This window comes from Zosterops lateralis (assembly GCF_965231275.1).
Source record: "Zosterops lateralis genome assembly, chromosome: 5".
In the NCBI taxonomy this organism is placed as follows: Eukaryota; Metazoa; Chordata; class Aves; order Passeriformes; family Zosteropidae; genus Zosterops; species Zosterops lateralis.
This window is the reverse complement of record NC_139766.1, coordinates 55907784-55931639: the sequence shown is the minus strand read 5'-3', so window position 1 is coordinate 55931639 and position 23856 is coordinate 55907784. Positions and strand designations below refer to the sequence as shown.

At 41.6% G+C, this 23856-nt stretch overlaps 1 protein-coding gene across 11 annotated transcripts in view; it reads left to right on the top strand.

Annotated features, from left to right (window-relative positions):
• The window catches only part of ADGRL3 (adhesion G protein-coupled receptor L3), a 491337-nt gene that overhangs the window by 44029 nt on the left and 423452 nt on the right, over positions 1 to 23856 (top strand). Inside the window, exon 1 of one of the 11 annotated variants that reach the window (XM_083862088.1) lies at positions 6226 to 6243. The exons of the other annotated variants lie outside the window; for them this stretch is intronic. The gene's annotated coding sequence lies outside the window, so the exon portion shown is untranslated. Of the gene's footprint in view, positions 1 to 6225; positions 6244 to 23856 lie in introns of those variants that run through there. 11 annotated transcript variants of the gene reach the window in all.

The window sequence follows — 23856 nt, the reverse complement described above, 5'->3', positions numbered from 1 at the left end:
TTGTTTGGCCAGGTGTTTTTTTTTTTTTTAATTTTTGCTTGCACAAACGTGTACATTTGGGGCAGGAGCAGCAGTAAATCTCATAGCAATGGGTTTTAGCAGGGTTTCCTTGGAGAAATGCTGGATGAACTTTGAAAAGGCAGAACAGTGCCTCATAGCAGGAATGTTGACTGCTGAAGAGTTACATTGGGTGAAAATAACTCTTCCCTAAAACAATCCTCATCTATCCTTGGCTGTCTGCTTTCTGCCAGCTTCTATTGCTGCTGATGGGGTCCAGCCAGAAAAACCATTAAAGATAGGCTGGATGGGTGATGGGTCTTTTGAAAATCTGCCTCTAATGTTAGAACAGTCAAAAAAATACAGCAGAGTACTTGCTGTAAGTAGTGGTACAGAGCATGACTACCATTTTCCATTTCCATTAATCTTCTATTGGAGTTCATTGGGCTAGCTTGAGCCAGGGTTGTAGCTAGGCATGTTCCTACCCTGGATTCTTACCTGGAATCACAGCCTCAGTGTGGCAACAATTTTAAACTTACTAGAAGGTTCTGAGTGCCTGTAAAAATATTTCTGAAGCATTGCTTTCCTGGGATAGAGGTGTATAGATGAGATACTGCCCTTGGCTTCGTGTGGTGTATCCAGAGGGGGTCTGAAATTTCCCGGTGGTTTGCGATTAAAAGTAATCTATAATAATAAATGCTGGAACAAGCTGAAATAAGAAGTGAAAAAAAATCAACCTAGGGAGCCTGTTTTCATTCTAGGAGTATTTAAACAATCGTTAGACTTTAAATATTGAAATTAAGGGTTTGTTTTCTGAATACTGCTGCCAGCTAGCATGCTTTGGGATGTTGTAGAAAAGCTGAAGGATTCACCTGCTAAATTTAGCTCTTCTTCACTCAAAAATCTTTTTTCCGCTTCTTTCTGAAAGCATTTCTGAGCAGATTTTCCTGCCTTAAAATACAGGGTGGTGTAGAAGATGTAGCATAACCTTCCTAAACAAACATACACACTTATCCCCCCTCTCACTAGCTTTATTTACAGAGATCCTACAGACCTCTCCGAGCTGCTGCACGAGGTTTCTTCAAAGGGGAAAACTTTCAGAGACTTACTTTGAAACGGTTGTAAAGATTGCAGCTTCTGGAGCAAAGCCTAGCTTTTGCAGGAGTCTGTTGGCCAGGTGTGAGAATCCATGGGGCTGCTGGCCAGTATCAACCCCATACATCAGGTCTGCGGGCCAGTGTAAACCCAGTAAAGCATCTTTGAGGTCTTGCAGCTTTGAAGTTTGGGGAAGGAGTCTTGCCAGCCCAGAGAAGGGAGCTCTGAAGTTGGAAACAACCACGATTAGTTTAGGAAGGATTTGCTGGCTTGATGTTTAGCTGTGGGATGCTGCAAACATTTCTGCTAAGAGGCTGTTTGCTGCTGCGCTGAGATTCCTGATTTCTCTCTTAACTATTCCTAAGTCTCAAGTAATTGTTCGATGGATGATTTTTATAGCACTTCTGGTTTATATTCCAGACTGTCTGGTGGTGTCAATCTTGATTTTCTGTGAAATGTCGATTGATAGTATAAATGTGTTTTTAAGTAGCAAAATGCTACTGAGTGGAGTTTAATATGAAAATAAAGCCATATTTGCAGAGGCTAAATTACATGCTGGATTTAGAAAACAGAGCAGATGCCTGTTCCAGCGTGAATTGATCCCAAGCTGGTGTGAATTCCTGAGGGTGGTTATTGCACTTATTGCTAAGGTGGGTGATGAGTTCACGTCGTCTCTTTTGCCCTGAGTGCCAAGGATAATGTGTCTCTCGGGAGGTGGCTTCAATTCTTATTTTCCTACTGTAAAGCTCTCCATCTGAGCCTGGACCCAAGACCTTTCCTGAGTTAGGATAGGTGTGGTTTTAGCCGAGTTCAGTATCTTGTCTCAGGAAGTATCGGCCAGCTTTCTACAACAGGGAGAATTTTGAATCAATCTGTTAGTTTTGATGTATTGGTACCTTGCCTGTAGTGGCAAGAGCTTTACTGAGTGAAGTTGCTTTTGACCTTCCCAAAGGTTCTTCTGGTTGTCATTAGTCTGTCTGGATGAACGGAGGAGTTGGCGGCCTTGGCAGATCCCCAGCTGTGCTTCCTGCTCCATTTGGAGACAGAGATGCGTGCACCAAAGTGGCTTTTCATTTTTGCTGTTCAACTTTGATGGCACTCTATTCCCCAAGTGCTGATACAGTAAATCTTTGCTTAGGTCTGTAGTTTTCTAAACTTACGTGTGATGCATCATCAGGATGGTGCTAAAGCAATCTGTAGAAAGATGCTTGCTGTGCAGGTAAGCATTTCTTATTTGTCTCCACTATCAAATGAAGTGCAATATTTTTATATATTTTGCATTTATCCAGCTATCTTGGTGCATAAGTGATGCAATTCAACTTGTAGTTTACCTTACTAAGAAGTAATATAACTCTTCATTTTAAATACAGTCCTCTTTTGTGAGTAATTTGAGGATCAGTTGGTCCTGTTCTTATTACTGTCTAGTTCACTCTGAAGAGAGCTAGACCATGTGAATTTTGGCATGTATCAAGTTTGAAGCTGCTTCACTTTCACATAGTAGATAATGATGGTTCTATCAGACACGCTGTTAAAACTTGTTCATTGCTCAAAATGGAAACATGAACAGCTGCTTGTTGCTTGTCTGTGTCTTGGCTAATTTTTAGGGATGGATTTGTTCTCATTTAGTAGCAGTGTATGATAGCTGTCAAAATGTCTGATTATTTATAATTTGTGATAATAATAATTTATTAATTTTTATTCAGTGTTTAATTCATGTTTCTAAATGGCCTGACATTGCTCATGAAGTGTCAACAGAATAACTTGCAACTGATGAGGAAGTACTGTTACTCTGAAATAGAAATTTGAGCATCCTTGCATACAGGAGGATCCTTTTATTGTCTGCTTGTGTATTTTGATCCTCTTTGCTGTCACAGCTGATCACCTCACAAATTTTTGACGTGGAATTCTTCCTGTTCTGTTGTCTTACAGGTGTGGAGCTGGGGCAGGGTGGTATGTCAAGTTATGTAGGTGCTTTGGCTCCCTTCCCATTTGGCTGTGCCCCCCCTGAGCCATGAATATTTTGTCTGTGGTTGTAATGTTAGTGTGAGGTGGTGCTGGTGGTGGAAGTGTGCTTGCTAGGTGATACAAGAGCCCTCCACAATTTATAGGATAATTACTGGAGTTGGGTGAGTAGAAATTGAGGGCTTATTCCCCTCCCAAGGCTTGGGGTGTCATGAGAAAAAACATGAAGGTGAAAGAGTCTCTTGACTCTTAGTCATAGTTGTCTGTATGTGAAAAAGTTCTTGGAGAATTTTATCTCCCAGTTAAATGTTCTATCTGGTGGCTCTGATGAATTTTAATTTTTTTTTTTTTTTTAAATTCCATTCATTTACTAATACTAAAAGAAAATCAAAGTCGGGGGTTTCCTAGTAGCATGATGTTTTTTTTTTGTTTGCTTTGCTCATGAAAGTAAGTGAAAAGCCACTTAAGCAGGACTCAGGTCTCCTTGTAGAATAGAGGTCCTGTTTGGATCTCTTCATGCGGCCTTGCAGTAAAATAATTTTATGTTTTCCTTTAGGTATTTTTGTTCCTACACGTGGACAAGATGAACAGGTCATTAAGATTTCAGCAGCACTCCCAGTCCCTGATATGGAGATATTGGAGGGAAACACTATGATCTGAATCATGCTGAACTGTTGAGCAGAACCTCCCAGACAAGCTTGTTGATAGCCTCCTCCCTTTGCTGGGAAAACAGCTTTGCTGATATTTAGGGTATGCAACAAAACTCTATCCCATGATCCAGGAGCATAGGGAGGAGGTGAGGGGCAGAGAAAACTTGTTCCTTGGGCCAGTCAGCTTTATAGCTGGCTCATAGTGATGTGTGGGTGAGCAATCTTGGTAAAGGAGGATCAAAGGAACAAGATTTTTAAGGTCATTGCTGCTGTACCAGCTCCAAGCAACAACCTTGGCACTGAGCAGGGACTTCTGTTTTCAGGGCCACCTGGGAAATAGCATTGTATTGTTTTCCCATCCTAGTGGTGGCAGAGCTAGTGTGTACTGGTAGTGGCTTAAGTAAACCCTTTCCTGCTTTGAAGATCAGAAGGGTTTTGGCATTTCTCATTTAGACTCTATTACTCTAGCGTTTACTTCTAGGTTTGAAGAGAGTTTTTGTCTATTGAACATAATTGTAATTCCCTAAATTTTAAGTTCAGATAAATAAGGCAGAGTTATAGAAGTCTGCTTTTTCTCTTAAGCAGGAATAATTTGTATCCATAGAGAAAATAGTCTAGAAATGCAGGTATTTAGGTGAGATTCAAGTGAAATAATGATTGTGCTGTGCTGGGCAATTTATCTAAATGCTTCTTACCTTGGAGCTGTGCATGGACTGACACCACTGTGGGCTTCAGTCTGACCTCTTTGGTGGGTGCCTGAGATGACATGCAGAGAAGTAATGTTTGCTTGATAATTTTGAAGTTTTAAAGTCCCAAATGTGCATAGCTGAGGTGTCATTATGATAAGAATCTTGAAAATTTAAGAAGCACTAAGCAATGTATTTGTACGAGAAGAGATAGTTTAAACATTCACTTTTTAAGGCAAAATTACTTCCAGAATTTATCTTCTTGACCTGCTGTGTAACTATAACACATAGTTCTAAATATAACATTTTTATAAATGACCATTCCTGTTGCCAGTAATAGGTCTTATGCAGTGCATTGCCATGACACCTGACTTGCTAGAAGTACAAGTTTTTATTAATGGGCAGATAAAGTTGCTGTTGCATTGCATCTTGTGGTCATTGCCTCCTGGAGTATAAATACACATAATAATGTTGTTTAACGTGACACATACTGTTTCACCATATTGACATTTCCATTCTAATGTACTATACCTGTCTGGTGAGGCTACCTTTAATGTGTACCATGAGCATAAAAATCATCAGCAGAAAAGAATAACAACCCACTTGAAGAAATGATAGCTCGTTTAGTGTTGTATTACTTCTGGGAAAGTTTTATGTGTGAACAAATGTTGCAGTTTTTCAGAGTGTGCTCCAGACCTCAAAATGCATTGTGCAACCAGTGTAATAAAATGATGATTGGGCCATGGGAAAGGTGCTGCATCTCCCAGAGGGAAAATTGCTACTTCTTACTCATTTAGCCTATGGCTGTTCTAAAGAAGCAGTCACAGAGTAGTGAAGTTGAATTATTCACAGCCCCCACTTAGGTGACTCTCCATCTTTATTAAATTGATTGGAATATCTTCTACATGAAATATGGAGGGAGGAGAGGGAAAGTATCTAGAGATGCCAGGGGAATAGAGCTAGAAAGGATCAGAGGGCTTGGGGAATAGGACTTCCAACACAAAGAAGTGCAGTAGAGTCTACTGTTTTCATCAGGGAGCAGAGCTCATTTTGTTGTTTTTTATTTTGCTGTAAAATTTGAGAAGAGAGAGTGGAAAACCAGTGAGATTTTCCTTTTTTAGTACCCCTGAAGACTACTGGGAGAGTTCAAATTTACAGCACAAAATTTAATAGACTCCTATTGCATAAGGTAAAAATACCATCCTCAGATATCTTGGAGAAATAAAATCATACACCAGGGTATTCCTTCATGCTGAGCATCTGTTTCCCCCTTTGCCCTGTCCCTGCTTGTGCACTGCAGTACCAAGATCAACTGGAGCTTCATTTTGCCTAAATCTTTCACATCTTCCTATGGAGCTCCAACAGAGTAAATTCATAAGTTCTTCGAGGTTTTTTTTTTTTCCTTTTTTTGTCCCCAGACAAGTGGTGCTTGTGCTTTGGCAAGAGTAAATAAGAAGTGACATGGTCTGCAGGAGCGGCTCTGAATTGGCCCTTGTCTCCCATTGTGTCCTTTGCCAATTAAAGGTCATTCACAGGGCACAGCAGTGGGGACATAGGGGCTAAGCCTATTGTCCACACATTAATGTTCACTGAGATCAGAAGCAGCTGAAAAATTCGGGGGCTAAACCCAGTTTTTGTATGTTGGCAGGGTGATGCTGGGAAAACAGGCACATGGGCGTTGCTGCCCAAGGGTGCACTGCTGTCACCAGCACCCAACTGCTTGATTTTTCCCCAAGCTGCTGCTGGCTGTGTTACCTTCCTCTGTGTCTCGTTGGTGGGATGCTCTTTGGGCCAGGCACTCCAGCTTCTTATTGGTGTCACTGTGCAGATGGGATGCTGAAGATGCTGACATGGTAAGAACAGACCCACTTCCCTAGAGCGTGTGGCTCCACTGCTTTCTTCCTATACAACATTTCTTTGGAGGATGTCAGGGCTTTGAAGGCAGTCATGGTTCGAAGGTTGTGACACTCTTGTTGGATGACCTATTAGGGACTCAGCTTTTGATGTGACAGAACCAAGTGGGGAGATGTTGTTGCTTCAGCACGTTAAAATCTCTGCTGAATTTTGGGAGATGGCAAGAGCTTAAAAGGGTGGTGTGGAGCAAGTGATGCCCAGTGCAAAATATCAGTGATAAATAGAGAATTTTGAGCTGGGAGGATCAGCTTTGTTTGGGGGCATCTTCTCCCATGTTTTAATGCTTACTTTCTGACAGGTTCTTGTCTTTTCAGTATTTCCAGTGTGCTTATTTACCATTCTGGCAATTTTAGAAAGCAAATAGTGAAAGCTTCATTTCTCCACTGCTTTTTTTTGAGGCTTAATACATTAAGAGAATGGAAATGAGTAGCTAAAATACAGTCACTGCCATGCCATATATCTTTGTCCATAAATTACCATTGAAGGCAAAAGGCTGAAGTGAGGTTTACAGGGAGGGCTTATAGGTCTGGGACTAGAATTAGGAGTTTTCTTAAACAGAATGGAATTAGATAGCAGGCTTGCCTTTGAGAGTGCAGGATGGGTTAACTCTGACTGTAGTGCTTCCATGGGTTAATGTCAGGCTCAGGTGTGATCCTTTGAATTTGTAGTTGAGATGGAAGAAGTAATGGTGTAAATGTGCCAAGGCAGCAGGATTAATAACAGGTGTTAAACCGTATTTCAGGAGACGTCACTACTCAGAAAACATACATCTCCAGCCTCTTACAGCCCTGCATTGTTTCGTAGGGGCTTTATTTCATGTTGGGCATGACAATTTGATAGCGGATTTTCTTCACCTTATGTTCTCTAGGCAACTTCGCAATGTGGCTGTTGTATCTTGTTATCTTTTTTACCATGAATCACATGGTTTAATTTTTTTTTTTGAATTCTGGTGAAGCTCCTGGAATTGAAATATTTCGTACTGATTTCGCCATTCATTAAAAAATTATTTTCAGCAATAATACTTAGCACCGAGTGTCAGCAAAGGTGCACTGAAGTCTTTAGAAAGATATGCTGATGAATCAATCCCTCTTGTTCTCCGAGTACTGCCCAGGGGACTGAAGGAGGCCAGGAACCGAAGATGCTCTTTATCCATAGGTTTCTGCTGCATTTTTATTGTTGTCTAATCAGTGTTTCCTTGGAGAGACAGGATCAGCTGATGAGGCACCTGTAAAAATTAATGTCAGGGCGACTTTTTCTTCCAGGTCTGAGTAGCATCCCAAGGTGAAAGCCTGGTTCCTCTGAAAGGATTGCCAAATTCTCATCGACTGGAGGCAGTCAGAGTAGCACAAGCAGGTTTTATTGCACTGCTTGCAGCTACAGCATTATAGTGATTGGCAAAAGAGACACCACAGGTACTATTGACTTTGGCTGCTGCAGTAGGAAGTGCATGGTTTAGTAAAATGAGTGCCTAAATGCAAGGAAAGATAACAAGTGTAGTCATCCTGTGCAGGAGTCCTTGATGTTACCCCTATAAGCGTGTGTCATGGCCAGGGTTTTGGCAGAACTCATCCAGTGGGCAGTGGAGCCTGCAGGAGGTTAACCTCTTGCCAGCCCCTCAGCTGATGGTCCCAAACATGAGGAGGAGAGAGCAGAGCTGGATCTGTCCTTCAGTGGGTGTTGGTCCCTCCTCCCCTTGCCCAGGAGTGCCATCCTTCTGATTTATGGTGCCCGCCTTTGGTTTCAGAATCAGCATTGCTCCTGTCTGCTGTCTTAATTTCTCATGCCTGACAACCTTCACGGGTGAGCTGGCTTTCCACTCCTTGATCCAGAACATTTCTCAGTTTATTGCTCACACAACAGAGTCTTTTAATTGAATTTATATTTGTTTGGATAGCACTTGTCAGTGTGGCATGAATCTTCATCAGGTTCAATTGTCTTTCACTGAGCTCATACATAATCCCTACAGTAAGTGCTCCAAAACTGGAATGCTTGTTCCCCCTTGAGGGGAAAGGAAGCTGCTTTGGTGCATGGCTTTTTCCAATGCCATTCCAGTGCCTTGCTGCCTTGCACCATCAAATTCTTGTCCCATACTGGAGACAATTAATAGGGTTGTGATGGTTGAGGTTGTGTTATTTCTGGTGTTTTTTTTTTTTTTTTTTTTTTTTTTTTTTTTTTTTTTTTTTTGTTGTTGTTGTTGTTTTTGGTTTGGTTTTTTAAAATTCAAATTGAATATTTATTTAAGATAATTGTAACTTATTTTTAAATTGTAACTTTTTTTGGTACTTATTTTTAATACTGTTGAAGAGGTACAGTATTTTTAATACTGGTGAAGAGAAATGCCAAGGCATCATGGTGGAGGAACGTGTTGTATGCTCAGACGCTTCTTTGCACATTGGAGGGCTGAAGTCTGTGGAATAAGCAGCTCCCCTTTTGTAGAGTCTGGGTCGAAAGGCCCCAAGACCTTGAGAATTACTGACACAGGAAGCACGGTAACAGTACTGGAAAAGGGATAAAAGAAACAGTACTGTAGTAATTCAGTTAACAATATGTTCGACAGAACGCATTCATAACTCTTCCTACTTGGGGACACAGTTTGCTTGCTGTATTATGCTAGTAGAGATAACCCGTAATTCCTTTCGTATCCTGTTTTTGAATCATTTTGTTAAACAAAGGCCTTTGAGTCCTCCTTTGTTGCTGAGAACAAATGGTGAGATTTTGGGGACTGTAGCTACTTTTGTTATTCACAAATTCCAGAGCCTTTCAAAATTCTTCATCATTCACATTCTAGGCTTCACCACACAATCATTCATTATGTCAGCAGCTGCCCGGGGAGTCTCACTTCAGCTCATTCAGCCCAATAATAGGCACTGGGACAACTGCTTCTGCATTAAAATAATAATAATAAAATAATAAATTGAGGTTCTTGTATGTGTAGAACAACGTGGCTATCTTCTGCTTTTTGACACATCCCTGTATTGAAGTCAATGACTGGTTTTGCTCAGTGTCTGTTTTGGAATGAACCTGGCCGTCCAGGAAATTGTTTTTGATATGACCAAACCCTTCAGTTCTGCCCTATTTTTGGTGCAGATACAAAAGATACATCTTTTCTATTCCATTCATTTGACAGGAGGATTTGGGATGCTCACCTGCCATGCCTTTGCAGGTGTATTAGCATATATGGGTATAGCTCTGGAGATCCCACAGCCCAGCAAGCACAAAGTGGTTATTTGTGGTATGGAAGCACAATTGCAAATGAGTGACCAGCGCAGTGAATGTGTGTCTTTAGTGCAACTGTTTTGTTTTTTCAAGTGAGCGCATCCAAGAACCTAATAATAATCTTAGTGTGAGGCTTCATTCTTTCTCTTTAGTTAGGATGAGGAATGTAATTTTCAGAGTGAGGCTGGATTATTCCCTCCATCTCCTGCACAAACAGGGCGCTAGCTGGCTTCCCTGCAGTATGCAAGTATCAGTGTCCCATCATGCAAGATATCCGTGCTGCAATCTGCCTGGTAGCAGACTAATCCAGGATGGCTTTATCCAGATGTCATTCTCTCCCAAAATCTGAAGTGATACACCCTGCCTGTGCCGTTGCCTCATTCATGTGAAGTGAAATTTGCATGCTGATTCAGCTGAGCAAAGGGAAGCTGCCTTATGGCTTTTCAGGGATGTATAGCTTTCCATACATCAGACAGGCTGTGCATGATGTTGCGCCTTTTGCTGAGCTCTTCCCTCCTACACAGATAGTGCCACATGCAACTGAAACCCACTATTGCTTGTGTGGAAGCAGTTCTCTCAGTTAAAGGAAGTAAATTGCAAGTTTATGGAAGATGGATAGAAAAAAATAAACTAGTTAATTTTTATTACTTTTTTTCTTTCTTTTTTTAAGCGAACATGAGAACTATATGGAAGTGAACAGATGTTGGTGTTAGCCAATTGTAAGACAGGGTCTGGAAAGGTTTGGTGAAGATTTTCTCTGTCATCATGAATACACTGTCTGGATGCAGGTTTCTTGCTTGTCCTGTCCAGCTGGCCTCACTCCTTTTCCTACACAGACTGGGCAACAAAAAATAGAAAGGGGGGAGAAAAGCATTTAAATTGTATTTGTAGCTGTTGTTCTTGGTGAACCACACAAAGCTTGTATTTTCAAATGACATAATTTGTTTTCAAATATTAGTGCCACAACAGGAGCTCCCTGTACCCTGCCATCTCCTCCATGCCTTGCAGATGGGGGCATTGCTTTTACAATTTGAAGCTGAGCTTTGATCTGCACAGTCTCCACTGTTGCTCACCTCAGCTGTGCTGTGGCCACTCCATATTTATGGTCAAGCACTTTTTTGTCTATTTTTTTTCCTTTTATTTTTTTTTTTTCTGTTTCTTTAGTGGTTTTGGTTTGTGTTTTTTTTCTTTTGAGTAATGGAAAATGTCCTCAACTGTTGCACCTTTAGTGAAGAGACTGTGTTTTCTTCTAGAAGAGGTGCTAGCTCAAGTGAAGCCCTCTCTTAGCTGGGAATTCTGTGGCAACACAACTGGCAGTTATTTACATATTGCATGTCTTGTTGGCCTTTTTTTGGAGATGGTGTTGATCTGAGCTTCCTAACCTCTTGTGCAACTCTAAACCCAAACAACAGGCCTTGTGATCCACATTCCTCACTTGACATGTAGCAAAGTGCCTTATCCTCCCTCCTTCCCCACCCCCTATGCCCCAGTTTGGCTCCCAGTCTTATTCCTTCTGTTTGTACACTTCCCTGCGTCAATCTCTGCAGAGGACGCTCAGCCTATGCCTTCTCATAGCTGAAGCATCTCAAAAGGGCACAGTTTTGATGACTTTCAGGTGTCCTGGGCCCCAGCCTCCACGTCCAGCAGCTTCAGCCTGACTATTTGTGAAGCAGTTCTTAGTCACTTCCTGGCTGCTCCACCTCTTACTCATTTCTCTGCCCATTCTTAACTTTTAGACTGTTTTTCTACTCTCTTTTTATTCTTACAGTGAGGTTGGAAAAGCCCCTTTTTTCCCCTGCTGCTTGCCTGGAGGAGAGTTGGAGAGGTGGTGGGAGTGATGGTTTTTTTTGGGTGAAGTCAGTGCTGGGCTTCACCAGTGGAGAGAGGCAAAGGGCTCTTCTAGCAGATCTCTCAGGCAGCATTTGTGAACCTACATAAAAAACCCCTCTTATCTTCCCCAAAATACCCAAGGCATGTTGTAAAGAGAAATGGGCTGCACTCTTCATGGCCAAATCTAAATGTGTCTTGCACTAGATGTAGATATGCTCAATAAAGAAAGACTTTAAAAAATAAAAGGCAGTAGATTCTTATGGAGAAGGTTCCTTTGCAGAATTTGAGTGGCTGGAAAGCTGCCTGGGAGAAAAGAACCTGGGATGCTGGGACACAGCAGCTGGACATACGTTATCTGTGCCCAGGTGGCCAAGAAGGCCAGTGGCATCCTGGCCTGGATCAGCAATGGTGTGGCCAGCAGGAGCAGGGCAGGGATTGTCTCCCTGTACTTGGCACTGGTGAAGACACACCTCGAGTGCTGTGTCCAGTTCTGGGCCCTTCCCTGCAGGAAAGACACTGAGGTGCTGGAGCCTGTCCAGAGAAGGGCAACAGAACTGCAAAAGGATCTGGATGTGAGTCTAATGAGGAGCAGCTGAGGGAGCTGGGAGTGTTTAGTCTGGAGGAGACCAAGGGGGATCTTGTTGCTCTCTAAAATTACCTGAAAGGAGGTTGTATAAAGGTAGGGGTCTGTTTTGTCTCCCAGGTAACAAGTGACAGGACAAGAGGAAATGGCCAGAGGAGGTTTAGATTGCATATTAGAAAAATTGTTGGCTGTGAGGGTGGTCAGTCACTGGAATGGGCTTCCCAGGGAAGCAGTGGGAGTCTACATCACCATAAAAACTGTGTCTATGTTGCACTTAGGGACATGGTTTATTGGTGACTTTGGTTGTTCTGGGTTAATAGTTGGACTCTACACATTTTAGAGAGTTTTTCCATCCTTAACGATTCTATGATTTTGCACTTTTTTTTTTTTTTTTTTTTTTTTTTTTTTCCCTAGGTTACCGTGAGCTTCCTAATAAACTGAAGTGATATCTGTCTGTGCCTTAGCTTCCTAGACCTTACCCAGCACCCTGAGGCAGTTTCAGAGCTCTGTCAGCAGGGCAGAGCCTTGTGTGTATGCTGTCTGCAGAGTCTGCATGCTGAGGTGTGTTCCATCTCCCTTTTCAAAGTCGGGAATGCAGCCTGGACGTGAAGGGTGAGGTCTGATCCCCTTCATCTGTTTTACTCAGTTTAGCTGCTGGGGCCCTCTTTGCAAAATTAAATAGAAGTCTGAGAAGAAACATAATTACATCTTTATGCAATAGCTGCACAAGTTATGCAGAGGCTGTGAGGACAAGCATCATTTCTGCTGGCCTGCCCTCTTGGCAAGCACTTTGCTTTTTGTACATGCTTTTGGACACTTCTGTCTGGGTCAAGATGAATCACTCTCTGAATTCCCCTGACTATATTTACTCAATCTCTGCTGACTATAAAAGGAACCTGGTGAGTATTTAGGCTGCTGATGGCTCCATTTTAGCCACCAGCCTTTGGGCAGCTGAATCTTTTGTTTAAGACTCATTAGCCTGGAAATTGCTGGGAAATTATGGTCTGAATGCCAGGAACCCCTGCAGCTGTGCCACCCCAGGAGGGGGAGAGGCAGGTAGGCATGGGGGCTGCAGCCTCTCTCATCCCTCCAGCATTTAACTGTGCTCAATGGGAAGCTCCTCCTGAAGCCTGTACCCCAAGATCTGATTTCTCTTGGGCAAAGCTACCTGTCCATCAGGGCTGTGCCTGCAGGTCACACCTAAGGAGGATTCTCCATTTGCCCTGTAAGGGTCCCTGTTGTGGTGTTCTGAGGTCCTTAAGGGGGTCTGGGGCTACAAAGACTTATTGTGTAAGACTGGCAGTGTATCAAGTTGCAACAACTTTCCCATGAATTAAACTTACTATGAGTGTGGGAGCAAATAGCTTATCTTCCAGTCTCATTACTAGAATGGATATGCCATTAGCATTCCAGAAATACACTCTTTATAGATATATAAAGAAGACTGTGTAAAAATCCATATCTGTTCTGTTACAGTGTGATGCAACAGCTATCCTTTCAATTCCAGCAAGCTGAGAGCTGCTGGAGAAATGGTTGAACATGGGGCAGGGTGGCAAGGAGCTGTTGGTAGCACATTCTCTGGGTTTCCTGGACTCCAGCATCCCTTTTCCCTGACAAAGGCAGCAGCTGTTGCTGCTGTACACAGATGTGGCAAAGTCCTCCAGGAAGGGAAGAGCTGCCACTCTGTCTTAGGAGCAGCTGCTCTTAAATGGTTATTTTCCTCTATGATTTCCCCCAGCTCTGAGTCTCACTGATCTCTCCTCATATGGTGCCTGTCTCTTCCAGCTATCAGACTGCATCTTGCATGTCAGGGAGCCATTTCTACTTTGTTCTCTTTTTGAAGAGGTAAGAGCTGAAGGCCTTGCTCTTACTTTTGGAAGCCTCTCTGCAGTGTATCCAGATTAATTTGTAATGTACTGGGTGACCCATGAAACCAGGTATCCTCCTCTCTTCCCCTGAACAGCCTCTCCAAATGCGCTCTGACATCTCCAGATCTCTTGTATCTGATGCATTTTGATTATTTCAGGCTGTGAGTTTTTCATGTTATTCAAGGAAAATTTCTTTCAATCTTGTATTTTGCACTTTGCTTGCCCAAATCAATACTTGTTTTCCATGTTACCTGCCTTGCATCTAGATACCAGCAGAGTTAAAAAGTTCCGGTTTGACTTTTTGACTTTTGCAATTTGTTCATATGAACTTTGATCCTCTTTTGCTTTCCTGCATCTGCTTTTATGCTGGATTTATATGTGCCTTCCATGCCTCAGCCATGGCTGAGAAACTTCACCATAGTGTAGGTGTGGATTGAGCTTTCCCATATTTCTGCTTCTTTGCTGTTAGGAAATCCTTTTTCTTAGCACAACTGGTGGTCTTTGCTAACTTGTTTCATTCAGGAAGGAAAGGCACACCTCTATTAGAGTCTTTGCTAATCAGGCATCTTGGATATAATTTTCTTTTGACTAAGCACTATTTTGAAATACCACCTCCTGTAGCATGATCTAGAAACTGCCTGGCAGGAGCTGTGCTTTCAGGTGGCAACCCCCTACTTTCGTGAGGCCTGCACCTTTGCTATGTTCACATTCCAGTACCTGAGCTCACACTTTTTATCAGTGTTTTTAGAGGTACTGGTCCTCACTCCAGTATCCATCACACATCCCTCTGCTGACCATAAGGTTATCTTTCCAGGTGAAAGACTTTTTTTTTCAGAGAGGAAGTAATTTTCTGGAGAAAAAGTCCTTATTTAAAAAATAAGAAGTCTGGGGGAAGGATAAGTGTTTCATGTTCTCTAAAATGTTATCACAGTCTTTTATTGTTGCAGATTCACAAAATACTTTAATGTGCATAATCATCTTTCAGTAATCAAGGAGAAAATGAGTCACTATTTGGGTTAATGTATTTCAAACATTAAAAAAACAAGTTTGCCTTTTTGCATCCTGTAGCTCTGTTGGACTCCTGTGCAAGTTTGAAAGCCTGAAGAGATCAACGTTCTGCTTTCACTGTCAACTATTTGCATTCAAGCACTTGTTTACCTTTTAAGCAAAGGACAAAATCGAGCTAAAACCTTGAGCAGACTTTTTTTCTTGGATTAGAGTGTATAAGCTTTGGCCATAAATCACCAGGAAGGCATTTTAGTTCAACTTTCTGTCTCAGTTTTCCTCATCAGAACAGAATAATGGAGATTTTAGTTTTGTCAGTACTCCTGGTTTGACCACATTCCTGCTGATTTCGTGATGGTCACTAGTGAGCTCAGAATGTCCTCAGAGTCAGTGCTGGAGGGCCCTTTGCTGAGACCTGGCTCTGTAGACTGCTCTTAACCTGTTGGTTTGAGTTGCTTACAAAGCTGTGTGTGATCTCTGCGAGCTGCAGGTACCATGAAAAGATGCTGTGTCTGTTCTCAAGGACAAAAACCATTTCTGAAAATGGTCTATGTGCATTTGGCCAAATGAGAAAATAGCACTGCAGTGGTGGTCTCAAATCAGGCTAATGAGAGAGGAAGTAAAATTTAAACATATACATTTCAAAGGAGCAAACCCACCCCACTCTTGTAGTCCGGGGCACTCAGCATCTTTCCATTTAACCTGCAGACTTGTGTGGCCATATTTATTTAATCTGCTGACATCCAGGGACAGATATGCTGACAGGGACTCTGTGATCTTAGGCTTTGCAATCAGTCCTGTCTCCTGCCCTGAAGAGATGCTGGAGGCACATCCTCTCTCCTGGTGGCTGCTTGACTTGTGGGGCTTTCTGGCATCTCTCACGCCGAGGAGAAGCTGCCATGTTTTGCCATATCTGTGCCATGCTTGCCTCTTGCCACATTGCCTGATGGTGTAGGTCTGATTTTTTCTTCCCCTATCTCAGTGAAGTCAGTTTAATGCTAGTGGAAGGCTCAGTCAGAGCTTAGCAGCCCCTGGTTTATCACCCATAATACTTAGAATAATACGCAGCAATAGGCAGCAAGGGTAAGGATGAGAGTGCACTGGAGGAGCCGCTCAATCCGAGTGTGCAGCTGGGTCAGGGTGTGACCCCCACTGTGCACAGCGGTATGTAGGACACACACCCTGGCTGTCAATAACCAAACTGGTTTTGTGTCCTGACTTTAATAATACATCTCTCTGAGGGGTGGTTGCTCCAAATGCTCCCTGTTGGCCTGCATTCCTAGTGATGGCTATGTCTGGAATCATCCCCTACCCTTTGAAGCTACCGATGGTCCTTTTACTTCTGATTGCAGCATTAAGCTAGAGTGAAATGATTGTGCAAATCCTGTGCATCGCCACTAACACGTCTTTAATATTACCAGGCAAGCTGTATTTTTAGTTGTGATAAGCTTTCTAAATGTAAACAAAGTAAGCAGCAAATTTTTCCTTTCAGCTGTAACAGTATTTTTATTTGTGTGACTTTGTGTATGTCAAAAGAAATAGTTTCCTTTTCTTCTACTTGCGCCATTAGTGCAGAAAAGATGGGAATACATAGGGTAGTTTAATGCAGATGTCAAAAACTACTATAGAGGAATAAAGTGGTCACAAAAGAGCAATATACGAGGTCTTTGGAAAAGAAGGAGGATCCAAGCAGCACTCTGTTTGAAAGGAAACCTGCACAGGATAAATTCCTCAGTATAAATCCTTTCTAATTTACTATTCTTGCAGTTTGTGGCTTTGTTTAGTATCAGATTGCCTTCATCCTGTGGGCTCCTGCAACTGGAGTTTATCAGGATTGAGTGACATGAAAGTGTTTGCATATTCAAAAATTAGTCTTTTTTACGACTTCCCAGTGGGACTTTTAGCTATGCTTAGTCTTCTTATCCATTCAAATCCACCGCTACAGTGTTTTAAAATCATAAATGCATCTGAATTTCACCATGAAATAAAATATTGTAAGTGAGGACACATGTTAGCAATCAACATAAGGTCTTTCAAATGAACCTTTGTGCTGCAGGACGGGAGGCTGTTTCCAGGGAAGTATTGACAAGCTCTTGATCAGTTGAAGCCCGGGGCACTGAAATCCATCAGTAGGCACAGAGGTTAACGCAGAACAGGTTTGGAGGTGCTCAGTACTTCTTAGTGATGGACCAGATTGTTTCTGTATCTCAGCCATAGCTGGCTGAGCTTCATCAGGCTAGCTGTAAATCATGTCATGGGGAAGGTGCAGAGGTAACAGTGAGAAGAAGAATCTGCTTAAATTGGGTATGTGGAGCAATCACAGCTTTTTCGCAATCTCCATGTGCCCCGAGTGCTGACATTTTGACTGGCAGTAAATTTTTCATGTAGAAACAGGAGTCGTGTTGGATTGTTTGTCTTATCTCAGTCCTTTTTGTTTTCATGCAAGCTTTGGCTAGTCTGTAGGATTGTTAATTGAATTTGTTCAATTAACAGAGACTTTCATGTTACAGTAACGAAAATTCTCATTTTTTGAAATTTATCGCTGGATAGCTAAAATGGCCAACTGTGGATGAACTTTTCAGAAGACAGGAAGCAATTAAAGTTGAATGTCATGGCTGTGATTTTCCAGCAGACTGGAGATCTTGTGGGTCATACTTATAAGATGCCCAACTTAACTTTTTTTTTAAATATAAGATTTTCTTTTAAAAAGGCAAGTATGCAGCATTTTAAAAAAAAATTCTCATGGCAAATAGTTGTGTGCACTGAAAGTAGTTGTTTTTGAAATAAGCAATTAGATGACTAAAGATGCTTTTTATAGTAAAGAGAAGTAGAAAAATCCAAATATTTGGTCATTACAATACAAGGAGGAAGGCCTGGGAAAACTGCTACACCGTAACACAAAGCACTGCAGAATGGAGGAGCTGAAAATAAAGGCACAGGAATATTGTCAGAAAAAGCTGGTGTAGTTTGCTGAGGTTAGAAAAGTACAAACACATCCTCTGTTATTTGTGAGGGCAGAGGGCAACTTGTAAAAATAGCAGGTAAATTTCTCATTTAATATTTTAATGAATTCTGTGATTTTTAAAGCCCTAGGCCATGTTTATATATATTTATATACATGTATATATTTATTAAATTGAAATGATTTTTTCTTCTAAGTCACTGTGAAATTCCTTAATTCATTTGGCATGCCTTGGCCACTACAACAGCAGAATAATAAGAGAGACCTTGGATCCTGGTGTGTGCACATTATACTCTACTGTATAGCAGTCGGCATTTCCTAGCAGTACTCTTACCTTCTTTTCCTTTAAAGCAATACAATTTAACTTTGCAGGCCCTGTCATCCAGTAGTAATTTTCTGTCACTGCAGGATACCAATCCTCTGTTTGCAGCTTAGATGCATTTTAGCACTTCACCCTGTTAGAACACATCATTGTTTGAGGGCTTATGTAGATGAGGGATCTGTAAGCTGAGTCTCTTAAAACTGAACTCACTGTCTTGTTTCAAACATTCAGCACTATTTTTTACCATAGTTACTTCATTTTGGTCCTTGTCTCATATTTGCTTTTTGACAGATTGAAGAAGAGGCAAAAAGAAAAAAGACCAGCCCAAACCATCCTCTGACGTCTCCCTATTTTTAATTCCTGTTGGTTGTTCTTGTCTTGTAGCTAGCTTTGCATGGAATTATTTAATATAGTTTTCCCTAGACCACTATTATATTTCTTTACCCATTCATGACCAAATTGGTTTTGATTTTATGTTTAACTTATTAAGACTAAGGGGAATAAGGATGTAGAAAACACAAAAAGGACTCCAGAACTGTTAAAGGTGAAAAAAAAAAAAAGTGTTTTGAAAATGGGAGGGCCTTATTTGCTTAAAGAACATAAGAAGAAAACGTAAAATGAGAGAGTAAAGAGAAAAACAGTAGGATCTTACTCAGGACATTGAAATACTCCATGTCTATAAGCTCCTGCTTCTTGTGTGTGGATGTGGGAAGTCAACTCAGTAGAGCTGCTGACTTGTGAAAGACTGAAATTTAACCTGCTCTAGCTGTGAGTTTCTCTTGTGGGTTTGTTTTTTTTTTTTTTTTTGGTTTTTTTTTTTTTTTTTTTTTTTTTTTTTTTTTTTTGTTTTTTTTTTTTTTTTTTTGTTTGTTTTGTTTTCTGTGTTAGGCTTGAGTATAGACTGGTAGAGAAGTTTGGAAATTTGTCCTTCCTTGCTACACTGCAGCTGGTTCCAACACAGTGGTATTCAATGACTTTGTAAGCAGTTTCATGGTTGCTAAATTCACTTTTCCTGTGATTTGATGTGACTTTCAGATTACTCATTTTCAAATTTCTCTTCCTTTTTGAAAGACACATTGTATTACTGTTCTTTGAGCCCTGTGGAGTTTGTAAAATAGGTTCCATAAATAATAGACGAGTAAAAAAAAATCTTAGTTAAAAAAAGTCAAGAATTCCTGATCTCTACAAGATTAAGCTCTCTACCCTTGCACACTTGAAAAAAAAACAAACCCTAAGATATCACAACTTTTCAGTGCAAACAGACCAAGTCCCACACTTGTTCCTGATTCTCAGTTTCTCCCCCTGCAAGTAAAACACATGTTTTGTCCAATTCAAAGCCCCCCTGCTTCCAAACTGGCTTGTCAAGTTCTGCATTTCCACAGACATTGCAAATTCTCCCATCCAGAAGGTGCCTGTGGAGATTTGGGAGCACCTGTGCAAGGCTCCGTGTCTGTTTTTGCTGCACTCCCTCTCTCCCTTCCCAGTGTCAGTGATGCTGAATCCCAGCATCCTCCTGTGTGCTGAGGAATGCAGCTAGGCACTGGGGGCTGGAGAAGCAAGAGAGAAAACTACTTTTTGGTGCAGGTTTTCCCCAAGTGAAAGCTGTTTTCCTGAGGGCTGGTACTTGGCAGAGAGGCCTATGCAATTGTGTGTCCTGAAATGGGCACTGACCTTCTTTTCTTTGCCACAGAGCTGGATCAAGCCCTGGTTCCTCTTTGAATGCTCTACAGAACTGGTGATCCTGTAATGTACATGACAGTGAGCACACCTGGCAAAGGAATCCCTTCTCAAGCACCTTTTTCTTTCTTTGACTATTTTTGGGATATGTCCTTTGGGATATGTATTTCCTTTCCTCCTTTTTTTTTTTTTTTTTTTTTTTTTTTTTTTTTTTTTTTTTTTTTTTTCTTAAAGGTGTGAGGGGCCAGAAGCGTCCAGCAGCATGAAGTTTTGGGAGCAGGGAGTTTTCAGGGGAACATAGCATCACTAGCTGTTCCCTGTTTACAAAGATGGTGGTGTTGTGGGGTCAGAGCTGAAAGTTGTGGTTCCTGGCGTGGCTAGAGGTGGAAAACTTTGTACTGCTGGGGGCCGAGGCACCTGCAGCAGGAAAGGCTGTCGTTACCTGGCTCAGAGAATTTTGATTAAGAAAAGGAGGGATCAAAGGAAGAGCTGTTTGAGCAAGTTGTCTTTTGTTTTTTTAATGTGAAATCACATTGACTGAAATACATTCAGGGTGGAGAAACCGAATAGTAATTTTAATGATGCAGCAAAATGTTAATGATGAAATATAGTTCCTCAGGCTCCATTTCATCATAGTCTGTACCTTTAAAACCATGGGCTTCAGGGGGCAGAGATTGTAGCATCTATCTGTTCAGGCTTTTATTTGACATGGTTGGGTAGGCTATTGAATTCTTACTCCCTGCCTTTAGCTTAGCTGTGTACTGTATGTTCTCCACAATACCTCAAGCTGAAAATTGATCTCTGGTCAATACTGTGTGATGATTCGAACCACTCCTGTAATCAGCACCGCTCGTTGAATGAAGTTCGTCGTGGGAGGCCTGATTATTGTCTCCACCAAGACTAACCCTACTGAAAGGGCTATCAGACTGTCTGAATTTGGACACTTTGGACAACTGCCATCAGGAGTTATCTGTGCTTCCAGAAAGGGCTAAATTGAGCAGAGATGAAGTGCTGGTGTTCATTGATTTCCTTTTTTAAAAAAAAAAACAACAGACTTTTTTCTTTCTTTCTTTCACTCCTCCAGACTAGGTAGAGCAGAGGCAGCTTTAGCTACAGGTTCTAGGTGTTGAGATAGCATTGCAACAGTGATGATGCATCTTTTTTGACCCCATGTGAGATTGTCTACAGCACACACTGAAAAATTACATAGGATGCTTTTTAAGGAAAGACCTTTTGTTAAAAATGCTGTGTTGTGTAAAACAGTCCTCTTGCTCTATGCTGTGGACAATGTAGAATGAAAAAGTGCCATAGATGAGGGTGAGCCCTTGCCAGTTTGTGTATCAGCCTCAATACAGAAGTTCTTGATCTACTAGAACAGGAAAGAGGAACTGCAGCCTTCAAGTACGTGCCTGGTTAAAGGGATTCACCATGTAAAGTGATTTCTATTAGGTCATTTCTTGGTATACCGTTGTCTTACATTATGAAGCTTTCTGGTGCTGTATAAGCAAAAGGGACATACTATACCAGCACAATGAAGAGCTTAGTAGCAGCTAATGATATTTAAACACGTGATATTTGCTTAGATAATGCCATGTATTTCTCCTATGCTGTGTTGAGGAGTACAGAAGGTACAGAAGGTGGGTTGGATTTTTTCTCCCCTAAATAGTGTAGAAAATTTCAGTAGTGCTGGTGTGACCTGTATTGAGAGATCCTGTTTCATTCTACAGGAGCACGTGCCATTGACCTTTCTTAAAAATGTTTTCAAAATAGCAGTAACAAACGAAGAGCAAGTACCATGACTGCATTTACTTCCCAGAATTTTTTTAAAGCTAGTGTGGATTAGGGCATTCCAAGATTTAATAATGGAAAACCAAAGGGTGAAACGACACCACTGCGCACTGTTGCCTCCCTACTCAAAAAGCTTTATGCAGTAACAGTGCATGGTCCAGGCTTGCTAATAGCACAGTTTGTCTTCTCAGTGACAACTCCTCTGCCTCTGACTCAAGGACCTGGACTGAAATCTTAATCTCACTGCAAAGCTCTCATTGACGTGTATGGACTTTGCTTCAGCTCCGTTTGATGGAGCGCAGTGGAAGCTTTAAAAGCATTCAGGCCAAAGTCTCTTCACCAGGGGTGTTGTGCCTGTTTGTCACCAGATAACCCTGTGTCTTTTAATAGAGTTAAAGCTTTGTGGGCAGGCTCTGCCCTTGTTTAATTCCATGGCATTGTTCCCATTGGCTTCAAAAGGAGGAGGCACTTAGACTGGGACTCTCAAAGGCCCTTAGGACCCTAAGTCCCATTCATTTCCTGATTTCAGTGGGACTTAGAGTTCTAAATCCCTTTGTGAATCCAAGCCATAATGCTCTACTGTCTAGGCACAAGTATTAACAAGAGTTCTCTTTTTATCCTCTTAGCATGGTAAGCCTGGAAAGTGGAGCTCTGTGTTATCTTCCCTGTGCTCCTGAAATAGGCTGAGAATATGTGTAGCTGTTTAAATATGGAAGTTATCTTCTTATTTGAGTCTGGATTATCATCTCCTCCAGAACTATAAAAAAACCCCAAAACAAATCTGGATGACCAAGCTCCTTTTTGAGCTGAAACTCTGCAGAAAGGGAGTTGGGGTAGAGAATGGGTAACATGAGTGAAGGGGGAAGAGTACATCAGTGCTTTAACCCCTTTCTGTCCTTCTCCCAACCAGCTTGGTTCCTTGGCCTGTGCATGAAAATCATGTATGTGACAAACCCTTTCCATACTGGTAACCATGAAGAAGAGCCCTGTGCCATAGTATCCACAAGTACTTGATACACAGAATCTGTGGTGAAGCTAGGTGCTCACTATAGAGGCCATAAAAAGCAAACCTTCAGTAAAAAAACCTTCTTAAGAGCCTCTTACAGACACTTTTTCAATCCCAAATGAGTTTTTTTGCATCTGCTTGCTCATTTCCAAATCTATTGATAATGGGCCCAATGTTCATCTGATGCAAATTAGTTTAGTGCTACTGAAATCAGGTCACTGCCTATGTTGATTTAAATTGTCTGAGGACCCGATTTTTTGGCATTATACAGCTTGCCCTCTGTAGCCATCTACTTCCATTCTGTGTGAGTCTAGAAATGCTTTTGAGTAAAGGAAAAGCTGTATGATGTGTCAAAAGTAAATAACGTATAGGCTTATGGAGGATCTAATGACTAGTTGTTGGCATATATTCTTGATAGACTAGGAATCCTTATCCCATTCATGGGTCAACTCTTAGCCTCTGTGACAAATACCTGGGGTTGCCAGAGAAGAAAATTGATGAGGTATATTCTCTGTGTTATGAAGATTCTAAGAAACAAGCAAAAATCCTTTCACCAAAGTGTATAAACCACCCAGTTGATCTACAGTTACTGCAGGGAACTGCTACAGAGGTGCTGCTCAAATCCTGCCATTTACAGTAAAGCATCTTTGCAGCAGGTAAGGCTTTAACTTAACTGATTTTGGGTAGATTTTCAAACCCCTGAAATATGAGGACTCACCATCCTCCACTGTTCCAGAGAGGAATGGGATATTAATAAGTGTGCAAGTTAGTGGGAATAGAGAACATAGCATGCTCTTGCATTTAGAAGCCAGGGGTAGCAATGCTGCTGGGCTTAATTCTGCTCCTCCCCTAGTGGGCCATCCTACTGAGCCAGGATGAGCTTTTCCAGGGAGCTGGAATGTTGAGTTTCTTTCTTCTTCTGTTGTGGATCACTGTGGTTTTAGTGGCTTGCACCACAGTTTTCTCTGCAAACGGGACCCTTCCTGCTTTTAGGTAATTTTGCTACAAATGAGCGAGTCCCAAGTGTGGCACAGAGTTTTGTAACTGAAGAGATCTTAATTAGGGAGGTTGTCAGAAGATTTTGCATCCCTCAAGGAACATATATTCCTCCACACTTGGTTTCTGTGTTTCACTATGTCTCATATCAGTTGGGCCTGATGGTCCTGAGAGAGGCTTAGAGCACAGCTTTGAAACAATTGTTTTTTCATGGGGTGGTCAGAGGGATTTCCCTGCTGAATTCCCAACTCATGGTAGCAGAGACTGGCATTCCAGGAGGATGCACAAAGTACCTAAGC